This window comes from Chiloscyllium punctatum, unplaced genomic scaffold (genome assembly GCF_047496795.1).
Source record: "Chiloscyllium punctatum isolate Juve2018m unplaced genomic scaffold, sChiPun1.3 scaffold_465, whole genome shotgun sequence".
Taxonomy (NCBI): Eukaryota; Metazoa; Chordata; class Chondrichthyes; order Orectolobiformes; family Hemiscylliidae; genus Chiloscyllium; species Chiloscyllium punctatum.
The window spans coordinates 1,088-18,501 of NW_027310199.1; the positions used below are offsets into that span (position 1 = coordinate 1,088).

Here is a 17,414-nt window from a genome sequence, read left to right on the forward strand (position 1 = left end):
GATCCAGTTGACAAACTGACGACTATTTTGCTACTTGCACCGCAAATGATTACAAACCATTCCAAATCGTACGGGTGGCACAGTGGCTCATCGTTCAGTACGGCTGCCTCGTGGCCCCAGGGAGCTGAAGTGAGTTCCAGCCTCGGGCGATGGTCTGTGTGAATAATCTTTACGTACAGACGTAGCCGCTAAAGCAGGTTGCTTCCGTACAGTAGTTTGCGAAGAAACAAACAGAGCTGGGGGGTTTCACTCTATTCAGGAAACAGACCAAAGACACTTCTTTCTTGTTCAAGAAAATATTCGGATAAATTTGATGCGTCGGTGTGGGGGGGGGGGTGGGATGGGGGATGGGTGGGGAAGGGGGATGGGTGGGGAAGGGGTTGTGGGGGCTGATCTGATAGCCATTTGACATTGGCTGAGTTATGGGATCCCACAACCTGATTTGACAGTGTGAAAAATCCCACAACACCAGGTTACAGCCCAACGGGGTTATTTGGAAGTACAGCAGTCACCCCCCCGCCCCACCTCCGTACCATCGGTGGGATACGTTCCAAGACCGACCGCAGAAGCCCGAAACGGCGGATAGGGGCAAACCCATTCATTTAAATTGCAAAGTTACCTTCCTGGCAGCCCCCTGGTTCCAGAATGTTCCCTGTAGCACGTTTGGGCCGCGGATACCGGGGCGGGGTTACCCTGTCCTGGCTTTCAGCGTGCCGCGCCTTCATCGGGTAACTGCAGAGCAGGATCACAAGACGGAAAACTGGCAACAAAAGATGATAGTTTCATGCAACTGAAAAGACAATCGATGGAACGATCGCTGCGATCGACACGGCAAACTAGCAAAGGCAAGAGATTCACATTCCATTCACCTGCTTTTGAACTTGGCTGGTAGGCTGCACCGTTCCTGGAAACACTGCAATACCAGGCTGATACACGGAGAGGACAGAGCAAGCCCTTCAGCCATCTCCCTGCTCCAAAAATCCATTTAATACAAACACTCCCACCTTCGGGAGGTATCAGCGATTAAACTGATAAGAACAGAATTTTTTTTTTATATTTCAAAAATATACTTTATTCATAAATGATTTGATGGTCTGTACATTGGATCATGCCATACATATGTCCATATTTACAAACACAGATTCGACTTTATTCTTGTCCTTTACAATCCTGTGCATTTTTTCAATCTTGTATATATACATATATTTGGCTGAGGCATCAGCAGAGCCCAAAAAAAAACGTCTGTATGGGCCCCCTGTTCTTCTTTCGGCAGGCCGATCTTACACGGTGGTCTTTCCCCACCGCGCCTTGGCGGCAGCTGCCCCAATCTTCAGCGCGTCCCTCAACACGTAGTCTTGGACCTTGGAATGTGCCAGTCTGCAACACTCGGTCGGGGTCAACTCCTTCAGCTGGAAGATCAACAGGTTTCGGACCGCCCAGAGAGCGTCCTTCACCGAGTTGATGATCCTCCAGGCGCAGTTAATGTTCGTCTCGGTGTGAGTCCCGGGGAACAGGCCGTAGAGCACGGAGTCCCGCGTCACGGCGCTGCTCGGGACGAACCTCGACAAGCACCACTGCATTCCTCTCCAGACTTCCTCTGCATAGGCACATTCCAGAAGGAGGTGTGTGACAGTCTCGTCCCCCCCGCAGCCACTTCGAGGGCAGCGTGCGGTGCGGCAGAGAGTCCGGGCGTGCATAAAGGATCTCACGGGCAGAGCCCTTCTCACCACCAGCCAAGCCACGTCTTGGTGCTTGTTGGAAAGTTCTGGCGATGAGGCATTCTGCCAAATGGCTTTGACAGTCTGCTCAGGGAACCGCTCGACAGGATCCGCCCTCTCCTTTTCCCGAAGGGTCTCAAGGACGCTACGTGCTGACCACTTCCTGATGGACTTGTGGTCAAAGGTGTTTTTCCTCATAAATTTCTCCACGAAGGACAGGTGATACGGAACGGTCCAACTACTCGGAGCGTTCCGCGGCAGCGAGGCCAGGCCCATCCTTCGCAACACCGGGGACAGGTAGAACCTCAGTACGTAGTGACACTTGGTGTTTGCGTACCGGGGATCCACGCACAGCTTGATGCAGCCACACACAAAGGTGGCCATCAGGGTGAGGGTGGCATTGGGCGTGTTTTTTCCCCCATTGCACCGGTCTTTGTACATTGAGTCTCTTCGGACCCGGTCCATCTTTGATCTCCAAATGAATTGGAAGATGGCCCGGGTGACTGCGGCGGCACAGGTCCTGGGGATAGGCCAGACCTGTGCCACATATAGCAATACTGAGAGGACCTCACACCTGATGACCAGGTTTTTTCCCGCGATGGAGAGCGACCGTTGCCCCCATCTGCCTAGTTTCTGTCTCATCTTTCTGATCCGCTCCTCCCAGGTCTTGGCGCACGCCCCAGCCCCCCCGAACCAAATACCCAGCACCTTCAGGTGGTCAGTCCTGACGGTGAAGGGGATAGAGGATTGGTCGGCCCAGTTCCCGAAGAGCATGGCCTCGCTCTTGCCTCGGTTTACCTTGGCCCCCGAGGCCCGTTCGAACTGGTCGCAGATGCACACGAGTCTGTGCACGGACAGCGGATCCGAGCAGAAAACAGCGACGTCATCCATGTACAGGGAGGCCTTAACCTGCAGGCCCCCGCTGCCAGGAATAGTCACCCCTCTCAGGCTCGCATCCTTCCTGATGGATTCGGCAAATGGCTCTATGCAACACACAAACAAGGCGGGTGAGAGGGGGCATCCCTGCCTGACTCCAGATCTTACAGGGAAGCTATCTGATTCCCACCCATTGATTGAGACTGCACTGACAATGTTGGTGTAGAGCAGTCTGATCCAATTTCCGATTCCCTCCCCAAAGCCCATTTTGGAGAGGACATCCCTCATATATGTATGCGATATCCTGTCAAAGGCTTTCTCCTGGTCCAGGCTGATGAGGCAGGTGTCCACCCCCCTGTCCTGCACGTAGGCGATCGTATCCCTGAGGAGTGCGAGACTCTCAGAGATCTTCCTGCCCGGTACAGCACAGGTTTGGTCCGGGTGGATCACCGATCCCAGAGCAGACCTGACCCGGTTGGCGATGACCTTTGACAGGATTTTGTAGTCTGCATTTAACAGTGAGATCGGTCTCCAATTTCTAATTTCCTCCCTCTCCCCCTTCCGCTTGTAGACGAGGGTGATGATGCCTTTCCTCATGGATTCACTCATGGTACCTGCCCGGAGCATACTGACATACACCTCCAGCAGGTCCTGGCCGATCAAGTCCCAAAGAGCGGAATAAACCTCGACCGGTAAGCCGTCGCTTCCGGGAGTTTTATTCTTTTCGAAGGACTCGAGGGCCTTGGTCAGTTCATCCAGAGATAGCGGCTGGTCCAGCCTCTCTCGTGTTCCGTCATCTAGGACCTCCGTGATAGAGGACAGGAACGACTGGGAGGCCGCGCTGTCGGTCGGCTTCGAGTCATACAGGCTGGCGTAGAAGGATTTGCTGATCCTCATGACGTCAGCCTGAGATGACGTTACCGAGCCATCTTCTTTCTTCAGGCTGCTGAGCACGGAGCTCTCTTTGTGCACCTTCTGGAAGAAGAAACGTGAGCACGTCTCGTCCTGCTCCACCGAGCGGACCCTGGACCGGAAGATTATCCTGGAGGCCTCCGAGGCAAAGAGCGAGGCTTGCTGGCCCTTCACCTCCTTGAGGTCCTCCGTGACATCCACACCCATCGTCTGCAGCAGGAGCAGGTTCTGCATACTTTCCTGGAGCTGGGACAGTTTTCCCCGCCTCTCTCTCGCCTCCTGGACACCTTTGAGGATAAAGAACCTCTTGATGTTCCCTTTTACCGTTTCCCACCAGTCCGCTGGAGACTCAAAGAGGGGCTTCACGGTTCTCCAACCTGCGTAATCCCTCTTGAGCTCTTCGATGTTTCCCGGGGTCAACAGCTTAGTGTTCAGTTTCCACGTTCCCTTGCCCGCCCGCTGTTCGTCCTGTAGGTGACAGTCGGCCAGCAGGAGGCAGTGGTCAGAGAAGAACACCGGCTTGACGTCGGTGGATCTGACCGAGAGCGTTCGGGACACAAACAGGTAATCTATCCTTGAGCGGATAGACCCGTCTGCCCGTGACCAGGTGTATCTACGCTGCGCTCCGTCTGCAGGGGCGCTGAAGACGTCGTGTAGCTTCCGAGCCAAAAGGCCGAGAAGCGATAGCACATTGATACTCTAACGGTGGGGGTCACCTTTGCCGACTATCCTTTCCGTCAGTTTGACGATATTCAAAGTTCGTTTATTCCCTTACCGCGTACCTTCCGAGATTTCCAACCAGATCGGAAGATCGCTTTGCAGCCGTCGCTGTGCTTTCCCCGTGGTTTTCCGTCCATCTGTTACGTAGCCGCGTAGATGGCGCTGACGACCAATCGGATGGCACGGGCCGGAGCCGCCATGGGAGCGCACGTCAGGTCGACTGCAGAGAGGTTTCTCCCGGCGATCGGGGACAGCGGCAGGGTGGTTCCCCCGGCGTCTACAAGGTTGACCAGAATTCCACAGGCAGCACCTTCCAAACTCATGGCCGACACAGCCTTGAAGGATGACGGCAGCAGATCCACGGGAACACCACCGTTCGCAAGTTCTTCCCCGAGGCACGCGCTGTCCTGAATTGCAAATATATCGTTGTTCCTCCGGTGTCACTGGGTCAAAATCTGGAATCCCCGCCCAAACAGCATCGCGGGGCTACCGACAGCACGTGGACTGCAGCGGTTCGAGAGAGCAGCTCACCGCCAAGGTGATCTCGGGATGGGCAAGAAGAAATGTTGGCCTTGACAGAAAGATCCTATTCATTTCCTCCCCTTGCGTTCGTGTAGCTTGCCCATCAACGCGAATCATTGTTTCCCACACGTACAGGATTCGCTCCTTGGCATTCCACATCAATCTGAAACGTCGTGAAAAGTGAATTACGTCCGTGCACCCTTTCTTTATCGTCCACTTTCAATCTCCTCTCCACTTGTATCCGACTCTCTGTGTAGAATGGGGAGGGAGCTGATCTCCCGACGTAAACACGTCACGCTGCAAGCGCACCTCATCGCCACAAGCAGCTCGATTTGACATCTCCGTTCACGTTACCGCAGATCGCTGAGAACATTTTAAGCCGATCCAGTTGACAAACTGACGACTATTTTGCTACTTGCACCGCAAATGATTACAAACCATTCCAAATCGTACGGGTGGCACAGTGGCTCATCATTCAGTACGGCTGCCTCGTGGCCCCAGGGAGCTGAAGTGAGTTCCTGCCTCGGGCGATGGTCTGTGTGAATAATCTTTACGTACAGACGTAGCCGCTAAAGCAGGTTGCTTCCGTACAGTAGTTTGCGAAGAAACAAACAGAGCTGGGGGGTTTCACTCTATTCAGGAAACAGACCAAAGACACTTCTTTCTTGTTCAAGAAAATATTCGGATAAATTTGATGCGTCGGTGTGGGGGTGGGGGGGGGATGGGGGATGGGTGGGGAAGGGGTTGTGGGGGCTGATCTGATAGCCATTTGACATTGGCTGAGTTATGGGATCCCACAACCTGATTTGACAGTGTGAAAAATCCCACAACACCAGGTTACAGCCCAACGGGGTTATTTGGAAGTACAGCAGTCACCCCCCCCGCCCCACCTCCGTACCATCGGTGGGATACGTTCCAAGACCGACCGCAGAAGCCCGAAACGGCGGATAGGGGCAAACCCATTCATTTAAATTGCAAAGTTACCTTCCTGGCAGCCCCCTGGTTCCAGAATGTTCCCTGTAGCACGTTTGGGCCGCGGATACCGGGGCGGGGTTACCCTGTCCTGGCTTTCAGCGTGCCGCGCCTTCATCGGGTAACTGCAGAGCAGGATCACAAGACGGAAAACTGGCAACAAAAGATGATAGTTTCATGCAACTGAAAAGACAATCGATGGAACGATCGCTGCGATCGACACGGCAAACTAGCAAAGGCAAGAGATTCACATTCCATTCACCTGCTTTTGAACTTGGCTGGTAGGCTGCACCGTTCCTGGAAACACTGCAATACCAGGCTGATACACGGAGAGGACAGAGCAAGCCCTTCAGCCATCTCCCTGCTCCAAAAATCCATTTAATACAAACACTCCCACCTTCGGGAGGTATCAGCGATTAAACTGATAAGAACAGAAACTACACATATTCCGAGCCAAAAGGCCGAGAAGCGATAGCACATTGATACTCTAACGGTGGGGGTCACCTTTGCCGACTATCCTTTCCGTCAGTTTGACGATATTCAAAGTTCGTTTATTCCCTTACCGCGTACCTTCCGAGATTTCCAACCAGATCGGAAGATCGCTTTGCAGCCGTCGCTGTGCTTTCCCCGTGGTTTTCCGTCCATCTGTTACGTAGCCGCGTAGATGGCGCTGACGACCAATCGGATGGCACGGGCCGGAGCCGCCATGGGAGCGCACGTCAGGTCGACTGCAGAGAGGTTTCTCCCGGCGATCGGGGACAGCGGCAGGGTGGTTCCCCCGGCGTCTACAAGGTTGACCAGAATTCCACAGGCAGCACCTTCCAAACTCATGGCCGACACAGCCTTGAAGGATGACGGCAGCAGATCCACGGGAACACCACCGTTCGCAAGTTCTTCCCCGAGGCACGCGCTGTCCTGAATTGCAAATATATCGTTGTTCCTCCGGTGTCACTGGGTCAAAATCTGGAATCCCCGCCCAAACAGCATCGCGGGGCTACCGACAGCACGTGGACTGCAGCGGTTCGAGAGAGCAGCTCACCGCCAAGGTGATCTCGGGATGGGCAAGAAGAAATGTTGGCCTTGACAGAAAGATCCTATTCATTTCCTCCCCTTGCGTTCGTGTAGCTTGCCCATCAACGCGAATCATTGTTTCCCACACGTACAGGATTCGCTCCTTGGCATTCCACATCAATCTGAAACGTCGTGAAAAGTGAATTACGTCCGTGCACCCTTTCTTTATCGTCCACTTTCAATCTCCTCTCCACTTGTATCCGACTCTCTGTGTAGAATGGGGAGGGAGCTGATCTCCCGACGTAAACACGTCACGCTGCAAGCGCACCTCATCGCCACAAGCAGCTCGATTTGACATCTCCGTTCACGTTACCGCAGATCGCTGAGAACATTTTAAGCCGATCCAGTTGACAAACTGACGACTATTTTGCTACTTGCACCGCAAATGATTACAAACCATTCCAAATCGTACGGGTGGCACAGTGGCTCATCATTCAGTACGGCTGCCTCGTGGCCCCAGGGAGCTGAAGTGAGTTCCTGCCTCGGGCGATGGTCTGTGTGAATAATCTTTACGTACAGACGTAGCCGCTAAAGCAGGTTGCTTCCGTACAGTAGTTTGCGAAGAAACAAACAGAGCTGGGGGGTTTCACTCTATTCAGGAAACAGACCAAAGACACTTCTTTCTTGTTCAAGAAAATATTCGGATAAATTTGATGCGTCGGTGTGGGGGTGGGGGGGGGATGGGGGATGGGTGGGGAAGGGGTTGTGGGGGCTGATCTGATAGCCATTTGACATTGGCTGAGTTATGGGATCCCACAACCTGATTTGACAGTGTGAAAAATCCCACAACACCAGGTTACAGCCCAACGGGGTTATTTGGAAGTACAGCAGTCACCCCCCCCGCCCCACCTCCGTACCATCGGTGGGATACGTTCCAAGACCGACCGCAGAAGCCCGAAACGGCGGATAGGGGCAAACCCATTCATTTAAATTGCAAAGTTACCTTCCTGGCAGCCCCCTGGTTCCAGAATGTTCCCTGTAGCACGTTTGGGCCGCGGATACCGGGGCGGGGTTACCCTGTCCTGGCTTTCAGCGTGCCGCGCCTTCATCGGGTAACTGCAGAGCAGGATCACAAGACGGAAAACTGGCAACAAAAGATGATAGTTTCATGCAACTGAAAAGACAATCGATGGAACGATCGCTGCGATCGACACGGCAAACTAGCAAAGGCAAGAGATTCACATTCCATTCACCTGCTTTTGAACTTGGCTGGTAGGCTGCACCGTTCCTGGAAACACTGCAATACCAGGCTGATACACGGAGAGGACAGAGCAAGCCCTTCAGCCATCTCCCTGCTCCAAAAATCCATTTAATACAAACACTCCCACCTTCGGGAGGTATCAGCGATTAAACTGATAAGAACAGAAACTACACATATTCCGAGCCAAAAGGCCGAGAAGCGATAGCACATTGATACTCTAACGGTGGGGGTCACCTTTGCCGACTATCCTTTCCGTCAGTTTGACGATATTCAAAGTTCGTTTATTCCCTTACCGCGTACCTTCCGAGATTTCCAACCAGATCGGAAGATCGCTTTGCAGCCGTCGCTGTGCTTTCCCCGTGGTTTTCCGTCCATCTGTTACGTAGCCGCGTAGATGGCGCTGACGACCAATCGGATGGCACGGGCCGGAGCCGCCATGGGAGCGCACGTCAGGTCGACTGCAGAGAGGTTTCTCCCGGCGATCGGGGACAGCGGCAGGGTGGTTCCCCCGGCGTCTACAAGGTTGACCAGAATTCCACAGGCAGCACCTTCCAAACTCATGGCCGACACAGCCTTGAAGGATGACGGCAGCAGATCCACGGGAACACCACCGTTCGCAAGTTCTCCCCCGAGGCACGCGCTGTCCTGAATTGCAAATATATCGTTGTTCCTCCGGTGTCACTGGGTCAAAATCTGGAATCCCCGCCCAAACAGCATCGCGGGGCTACCGACAGCACGTGGACTGCAGCGGTTCGAGAGAGCAGCTCACCGCCAAGGTGATCTCGGGATGGGCAAGAAGAAATGTTGGCCTTGACAGAAAGATCCTATTCATTTCCTCCCCTTGCGTTCGTGTAGCTTGCCCATAAACGCGAATCATTGTTTCCCACACGTACAGGATTCGCTCCTTGGCATTCCACATCAATCTGAAACGTCGTGAAAAGTGAATTACGTCCGTGCACCCTTTCTTTATCGTCCACTTTCAATCTCCTCTCCACTTGTATCCGACTCTCTGTGTAGAATGGGGAGGGAGCTGATCTCCCGACGTAAACACGTCACGCTGCAAGCGCACCTCATCGCCACAAGCAGCTCGATTTGACATCTCCGTTCACGTTACCGCAGATCGCTGAGAACATTTTAAGCCGATCCAGTTGACAAACTGACGACTATTTTGCTACTTGCACCGCAAATGATTACAAACCATTCCAAATCGTACGGGTGGCACAGTGGCTCATCGTTCAGTACGGCTGCCTCGTGGCCCCAGGGAGCTGAAGTGAGTTCCAGCCTCGGGCGATGGTCTGTGTGAATAATCTTTACGTACAGACGTAGCCGCTAAAGCAGGTTGCTTCCGTACAGTAGTTTGCGAAGAAACAAACAGAGCTGGGGGGTTTCACTCTATTCAGGAAACAGACCAAAGACACTTCTTTCTTGTTCAAGAAAATATTCGGATAAATTTGATGCGTCGGTGTGGGGGGGGGGGGGTGGGATGGGGGATGGGTGGGGAAGGGGTTGTGGGGGCTGATCTGATAGCCATTTGACATTGGCTGAGTTATGGGATCCCACAACCTGATTTGACAGTGTGAAAAATCCCACAACACCAGGTTACAGCCCAACGGGGTTATTTGGAAGTACAGCAGTCACCCCCCCCGCCCCACCTCCGTACCATCGGTGGGATACGTTCCAAGACCGACCGCAGAAGCCCGAAACGGCGGATAGGGGCAAACCCATTCATTTAAATTGCAAAGTTACCTTCCTGGCAGCCCCCTGGTTCCAGAATGTTCCCTGTAGCACGTTTGGGCCGCGGATACCGGGGCGGGGTTACCCTGTCCTGGCTTTCAGCGTGCCGCGCCTTCATCGGGTAACTGCAGAGCAGGATCACAAGACGGAAAACTGGCAACAAAAGATGATAGTTTCATGCAACTGAAAAGACAATCGATGGAACGATCGCTGCGATCGACACGGCAAACTAGCAAAGGCAAGAGATTCACATTCCATTCACCTGCTTTTGAACTTGGCTGGTAGGCTGCACCGTTCCTGGAAACACTGCAATACCAGGCTGATACACGGAGAGGACAGAGCAAGCCCTTCAGCCATCTCCCTGCTCCAAAAATCCATTTAATACAAACACTCCCACCTTCGGGAGGTATCAGCGATTAAACTGATAAGAACAGAAACTACACATATTCCGAGCCAAAAGGCCGAGAAGCGATAGCACATTGATACTCTAACGGTGGGGGTCACCTTTGCCGACTATCCTTTCCGTCAGTTTGACGATATTCAAAGTTCGTTTATTCCCTTACCGCGTACCTTCCGAGATTTCCAACCAGATCGGAAGATCGCTTTGCAGCCGTCGCTGTGCTTTCCCCGTGGTTTTCCGTCCATCTGTTACGTAGCCGCGTAGATGGCGCTGACGACCAATCGGATGGCACGGGCCGGAGCCGCCATGGGAGCGCACGTCAGGTCGACTGCAGAGAGGTTTCTCCCGGCGATCGGGGACAGCGGCAGGGTGGTTCCCCCGGCGTCTACAAGGTTGACCAGAATTCCACAGGCAGCACCTTCCAAACTCATGGCCGACACAGCCTTGAAGGATGACGGCAGCAGATCCACGGGAACACCACCGTTCGCAAGTTCTCCCCCGAGGCACGCGCTGTCCTGAATTGCAAATATATCGTTGTTCCTCCGGTGTCACTGGGTCAAAATCTGGAATCCCCGCCCAAACAGCATCGCGGGGCTACCGACAGCACGTGGACTGCAGCGGTTCGAGAGAGCAGCTCACCGCCAAGGTGATCTCGGGATGGGCAAGAAGAAATGTTGGCCTTGACAGAAAGATCCTATTCATTTCCTCCCCTTGCGTTCGTGTAGCTTGCCCATCAACGCGAATCATTGTTTCCCACACGTACAGGATTCGCTCCTTGGCATTCCACATCAATCTGAAACGTCGTGAAAAGTGAATTACGTCCGTGCACCCTTTCTTTATCGTCCACTTTCAATCTCCTCTCCACTTGTATCCGACTCTCTGTGTAGAATGGGGAGGGAGCTGATCTCCCGACGTAAACACGTCACGCTGCAAGCGCACCTCATCGCCACAAGCAGCTCGATTTGACATCTCCGTTCACGTTACCGCAGATCGCTGAGAACATTTTAAGCCGATCCAGTTGACAAACTGACGACTATTTTGCTACTTGCACCGCAAATGATTACAAACCATTCCAAATCGTACGGGTGGCACAGTGGCTCATCGTTCAGTACGGCTGCCTCGTGGCCCCAGGGAGCTGAAGTGAGTTCCAGCCTCGGGCGATGGTCTGTGTGAATAATCTTTACGTACAGACGTAGCCGCTAAAGCAGGTTGCTTCCGTACAGTAGTTTGCGAAGAAACAAACAGAGCTGGGGGGTTTCACTCTATTCAGGAAACAGACCAAAGACACTTCTTTCTTGTTCAAGAAAATATTCGGATAAATTTGATGCGTCGGTGTGGGGGGGGGGGGTGGGATGGGGGATGGGTGGGGAAGGGGTTGTGGGGGCTGATCTGATAGCCATTTGACATTGGCTGAGTTATGGGATCCCACAACCTGATTTGACAGTGTGAAAAATCCCACAACACCAGGTTACAGCCCAACGGGGTTATTTGGAAGTACAGCAGTCACCCCCCCGCCCCACCTCCGTACCATCGGTGGGATACGTTCCAAGACCGACCGCAGAAGCCCGAAACGGCGGATAGGGGCAAACCCATTCATTTAAATTGCAAAGTTACCTTCCTGGCAGCCCCCTGGTTCCAGAATGTTCCCTGTAGCACGTTTGGGCCGCGGATACCGGGGCGGGGTTACCCTGTCCTGGCTTTCAGCGTGCCGCGCCTTCATCGGGTAACTGCAGAGCAGGATCACAAGACGGAAAACTGGCAACAAAAGATGATAGTTTCATGCAACTGAAAAGACAATCGATGGAACGATCGCTGCGATCGACACGGCAAACTAGCAAAGGCAAGAGATTCACATTCCATTCACCTGCTTTTGAACTTGGCTGGTAGGCTGCACCGTTCCTGGAAACACTGCAATACCAGGCTGATACACGGAGAGGACAGAGCAAGCCCTTCAGCCATCTCCCTGCTCCAAAAATCCATTTAATACAAACACTCCCACCTTCGGGAGGTATCAGCGATTAAACTGATAAGAACAGAAACTACACATATTCCGAGCCAAAAGGCCGAGAAGCGATAGCACATTGATACTCTAACGGTGGGGGTCACCTTTGCCGACTATCCTTTCCGTCAGTTTGACGATATTCAAAGTTCGTTTATTCCCTTACCGCGTACCTTCCGAGATTTCCAACCAGATCGGAAGATCGCTTTGCAGCCGTCGCTGTGCTTTCCCCGTGGTTTTCCGTCCATCTGTTACGTAGCCGCGTAGATGGCGCTGACGACCAATCGGATGGCACGGGCCGGAGCCGCCATGGGAGCGCACGTCAGGTCGACTGCAGAGAGGTTTCTCCCGGCGATCGGGGACAGCGGCAGGGTGGTTCCCCCGGCGTCTACAAGGTTGACCAGAATTCCACAGGCAGCACCTTCCAAACTCATGGCCGACACAGCCTTGAAGGATGACGGCAGCAGATCCACGGGAACACCACCGTTCGCAAGTTCTTCCCCGAGGCACGCGCTGTCCTGAATTGCAAATATATCGTTGTTCCTCCGGTGTCACTGGGTCAAAATCTGGAATCCCCGCCCAAACAGCATCGCGGGGCTACCGACAGCACGTGGACTGCAGCGGTTCGAGAGAGCAGCTCACCGCCAAGGTGATCTCGGGATGGGCAAGAAGAAATGTTGGCCTTGACAGAAAGATCCTATTCATTTCCTCCCCTTGCGTTCGTGTAGCTTGCCCATCAACGCGAATCATTGTTTCCCACACGTACAGGATTCGCTCCTTGGCATTCCACATCAATCTGAAACGTCGTGAAAAGTGAATTACGTCCGTGCACCCTTTCTTTATCGTCCACTTTCAATCTCCTCTCCACTTGTATCCGACTCTCTGTGTAGAATGGGGAGGGAGCTGATCTCCCGACGTAAACACGTCACGCTGCAAGCGCACCTCATCGCCACAAGCAGCTCGATTTGACATCTCCGTTCACGTTACCGCAGATCGCTGAGAACATTTTAAGCCGATCCAGTTGACAAACTGACGACTATTTTGCTACTTGCACCGCAAATGATTACAAACCATTCCAAATCGTACGGGTGGCACAGTGGCTCATCATTCAGTACGGCTGCCTCGTGGCCCCAGGGAGCTGAAGTGAGTTCCTGCCTCGGGCGATGGTCTGTGTGAATAATCTTTACGTACAGACGTAGCCGCTAAAGCAGGTTGCTTCCGTACAGTAGTTTGCGAAGAAACAAACAGAGCTGGGGGGTTTCACTCTATTCAGGAAACAGACCAAAGACACTTCTTTCTTGTTCAAGAAAATATTCGGATAAATTTGATGCGTCGGTGTGGGGGGGGGGGGGTGGGATGGGGGATGGGTGGGGAAGGGGTTGTGGGGGCTGATCTGATAGCCATTTGACATTGGCTGAGTTATGGGATCCCACAACCTGATTTGACAGTGTGAAAAATCCCACAACACCAGGTTACAGCCCAACGGGGTTATTTGGAAGTACAGCAGTCACCCCCCCCCGCCCCACCTCCGTACCATCGGTGGGATACGTTCCAAGACCGACCGCAGAAGCCCGAAACGGCGGATAGGGGCAAACCCATTCATTTAAATTGCAAAGTTACCTTCCTGGCAGCCCCCTGGTTCCAGAATGTTCCCTGTAGCACGTTTGGGCCGCGGATACCGGGGCGGGGTTACCCTGTCCTGGCTTTCAGCGTGCCGCGCCTTCATCGGGTAACTGCAGAGCAGGATCACAAGACGGAAAACTGGCAACAAAAGATGATAGTTTCATGCAACTGAAAAGACAATCGATGGAACGATCGCTGCGATCGACACGGCAAACTAGCAAAGGCAAGAGATTCACATTCCATTCACCTGCTTTTGAACTTGGCTGGTAGGCTGCACCGTTCCTGGAAACACTGCAATACCAGGCTGATACACGGAGAGGACAGAGCAAGCCCTTCAGCCATCTCCCTGCTCCAAAAATCCATTTAATACAAACACTCCCACCTTCGGGAGGTATCAGCGATTAAACCGATAAGAACAGAAACTACACATATTCCGAGCCAAAAGGCCGAGAAGCGATAGCACATTGATACTCTAACGGTGGGGGTCACCTTTGCCGACTATCCTTTCCGTCAGTTTGACGATATTCAAAGTTCGTTTATTCCCTTACCGCGTACCTTCCGAGATTTCCAACCAGATCGGAAGATCGCTTTGCAGCCGTCGCTGTGCTTTCCCCGTGGTTTTCCGTCCATCTGTTACGTAGCCGCGTAGATGGCGCTGACGACCAATCGGATGGCACGGGCCGGAGCCGCCATGGGAGCGCACGTCAGGTCGACTGCAGAGAGGTTTCTCCCGGCGATCGGGGACAGCGGCAGGGTGGTTCCCCCGGCGTCTACAAGGTTGACCAGAATTCCACAGGCAGCACCTTCCAAACTCATGGCCGACACAGCCTTGAAGGATGACGGCAGCAGATCCACGGGAACACCACCGTTCGCAAGTTCTCCCCCGAGGCACGCGCTGTCCTGAATTGCAAATATATCGTTGTTCCTCCGGTGTCACTGGGTCAAAATCTGGAATCCCCGCCCAAACAGCATCGCGGGGCTACCGACAGCACGTGGACTGCAGCGGTTCGAGAGAGCAGCTCACCGCCAAGGTGATCTCGGGATGGGCAAGAAGAAATGTTGGCCTTGACAGAAAGATCCTATTCATTTCCTCCCCTTGCGTTCGTGTAGCTTGCCCATAAACGCGAATCATTGTTTCCCACACGTACAGGATTCGCTCCTTGGCATTCCACATCAATCTGAAACGTCGTGAAAAGTGAATTACGTCCGTGCACCCTTTCTTTATCGTCCACTTTCAATCTCCTCTCCACTTGTATCCGACTCTCTGTGTAGAATGGGGAGGGAGCTGATCTCCCGACGTAAACACGTCACGCTGCAAGCGCACCTCATCGCCACAAGCAGCTCGATTTGACATCTCCGTTCACGTTACCGCAGATCGCTGAGAACATTTTAAGCCGATCCAGTTGACAAACTGACGACTATTTTGCTACTTGCACCGCAAATGATTACAAACCATTCCAAATCGTACGGGTGGCACAGTGGCTCATCATTCAGTACGGCTGCCTCGTGGCCCCAGGGAGCTGAAGTGAGTTCCTGCCTCGGGCGATGGTCTGTGTGAATAATCTTTACGTACAGACGTAGCCGCTAAAGCAGGTTGCTTCCGTACAGTAGTTTGCGAAGAAACAAACAGAGCTGGGGGGTTTCACTCTATTCAGGAAACAGACCAAAGACACTTCTTTCTTGTTCAAGAAAATATTCGGATAAATTTGATGCGTCGGTGTGGGGGGGGGGGGGTGGGATGGGGGATGGGTGGGGAAGGGGTTGTGGGGGCTGATCTGATAGCCATTTGACATTGGCTGAGTTATGGGATCCCACAACCTGATTTGACAGTGTGAAAAATCCCACAACACCAGGTTACAGCCCAACGGGGTTATTTGGAAGTACAGCAGTCACCCCCCCCCGCCCCACCTCCGTACCATCGGTGGGATACGTTCCAAGACCGACCGCAGAAGCCCGAAACGGCGGATAGGGGCAAACCCATTCATTTAAATTGCAAAGTTACCTTCCTGGCAGCCCCCTGGTTCCAGAATGTTCCCTGTAGCACGTTTGGGCCGCGGATACCGGGGCGGGGTTACCCTGTCCTGGCTTTCAGCGTGCCGCGCCTTCATCGGGTAACTGCAGAGCAGGATCACAAGACGGAAAACTGGCAACAAAAGATGATAGTTTCATGCAACTGAAAAGACAATCGATGGAACGATCGCTGCGATCGACACGGCAAACTAGCAAAGGCAAGAGATTCACATTCCATTCACCTGCTTTTGAACTTGGCTGGTAGGCTGCACCGTTCCTGGAAACACTGCAATACCAGGCTGATACACGGAGAGGACAGAGCAAGCCCTTCAGCCATCTCCCTGCTCCAAAAATCCATTTAATACAAACACTCCCACCTTCGGGAGGTATCAGCGATTAAACCGATAAGAACAGAAACTACACATATTCCGAGCCAAAAGGCCGAGAAGCGATAGCACATTGATACTCTAACGGTGGGGGTCACCTTTGCCGACTATCCTTTCCGTCAGTTTGACGATATTCAAAGTTCGTTTATTCCCTTACCGCGTACCTTCCGAGATTTCCAACCAGATCGGAAGATCGCTTTGCAGCCGTCGCTGTGCTTTCCCCGTGGTTTTCCGTCCATCTGTTACGTAGCCGCGTAGATGGCGCTGACGACCAATCGGATGGCACGGGCCGGAGCCGCCATGGGAGCGCACGTCAGGTCGACTGCAGAGAGGTTTCTCCCGGCGATCGGGGACAGCGGCAGGGTGGTTCCCCCGGCGTCTACAAGGTTGACCAGAATTCCACAGGCAGCACCTTCCAAACTCATGGCCGACACAGCCTTGAAGGATGACGGCAGCAGATCCACGGGAACACCACCGTTCGCAAGTTCTCCCCCGAGGCACGCGCTGTCCTGAATTGCAAATATATCGTTGTTCCTCCGGTGTCACTGGGTCAAAATCTGGAATCCCCGCCCAAACAGCATCGCGGGGCTACCGACAGCACGTGGACTGCAGCGGTTCGAGAGAGCAGCTCACCGCCAAGGTGATCTCGGGATGGGCAAGAAGAAATGTTGGCCTTGACAGAAAGATCCTATTCATTTCCTCCCCTTGCGTTCGTGTAGCTTGCCCATAAACGCGAATCATTGTTTCCCACACGTACAGGATTCGCTCCTTGGCATTCCACATCAATCTGAAACGTCGTGAAAAGTGAATTACGTCCGTGCACCCTTTCTTTATCGTCCACTTTCAATCTCCTCTCCACTTGTATCCGACTCTCTGTGTAGAATGGGGAGGGAGCTGATCTCCCGACGTAAACACGTCACGCTGCAAGCGCACCTCATCGCCACAAGCAGCTCGATTTGACATCTCCGTTCACGTTACCGCAGATCGCTGAGAACATTTTAAGCCGATCCAGTTGACAAACTGACGACTATTTTGCTACTTGCACCGCAAATGATTACAAACCATTCCAAATCGTACGGGTGGCACAGTGGCTCATCGTTCAGTACGGCTGCCTCGTGGCCCCAGGGAGCTGAAGTGAGTTCCAGCCTCGGGCGATGGTCTGTGTGAATAATCTTTACGTACAGACGTAGCCGCTAAAGCAGGTTGCTTCCGTATAGTAGTTTGCGAAGAAACAAACAGAGCTGGGGGGTTTCACTCTATTCAGGAAACA

General features: G+C 53.2%; 7 non-coding genes across 7 annotated transcripts; all 7 read right to left on the reverse strand.

Moving 5' to 3' along the window:
- Positions 1-888: 888 nt before the first annotated feature.
- Positions 889-1,075, reverse strand: LOC140472892 (U2 spliceosomal RNA). The gene has a single exon (XR_011957932.1). It is a non-coding gene; the product is annotated as a U2 spliceosomal RNA (small nuclear RNA).
- A 4,926-nt stretch (positions 1,076-6,001) lies between these two features.
- On the reverse strand, positions 6,002-6,193 carry LOC140472840 (U2 spliceosomal RNA). Its single transcript, XR_011957888.1, has one exon. It is a non-coding gene; the product is annotated as a U2 spliceosomal RNA (small nuclear RNA).
- A 1,810-nt stretch (positions 6,194-8,003) lies between these two features.
- On the reverse strand, positions 8,004-8,195 carry LOC140472857 (U2 spliceosomal RNA). Its single transcript, XR_011957900.1, has one exon. It is a non-coding gene; the product is annotated as a U2 spliceosomal RNA (small nuclear RNA).
- A 1,812-nt stretch (positions 8,196-10,007) lies between these two features.
- Positions 10,008-10,199, reverse strand: LOC140472869 (U2 spliceosomal RNA). The gene has a single exon (XR_011957911.1). It is a non-coding gene; the product is annotated as a U2 spliceosomal RNA (small nuclear RNA).
- A 1,810-nt stretch (positions 10,200-12,009) lies between these two features.
- LOC140472881 (U2 spliceosomal RNA) lies at positions 12,010-12,201 on the reverse strand. The gene has a single exon (XR_011957922.1). It is a non-coding gene; the product is annotated as a U2 spliceosomal RNA (small nuclear RNA).
- A 1,813-nt stretch (positions 12,202-14,014) lies between these two features.
- LOC140472889 (U2 spliceosomal RNA) lies at positions 14,015-14,206 on the reverse strand. Its single transcript, XR_011957929.1, has one exon. It is a non-coding gene; the product is annotated as a U2 spliceosomal RNA (small nuclear RNA).
- A 1,813-nt stretch (positions 14,207-16,019) lies between these two features.
- On the reverse strand, positions 16,020-16,211 carry LOC140472890 (U2 spliceosomal RNA). Its single transcript, XR_011957930.1, has one exon. It is a non-coding gene; the product is annotated as a U2 spliceosomal RNA (small nuclear RNA).
- Positions 16,212-17,414: the final 1,203 nt, after the last annotated feature.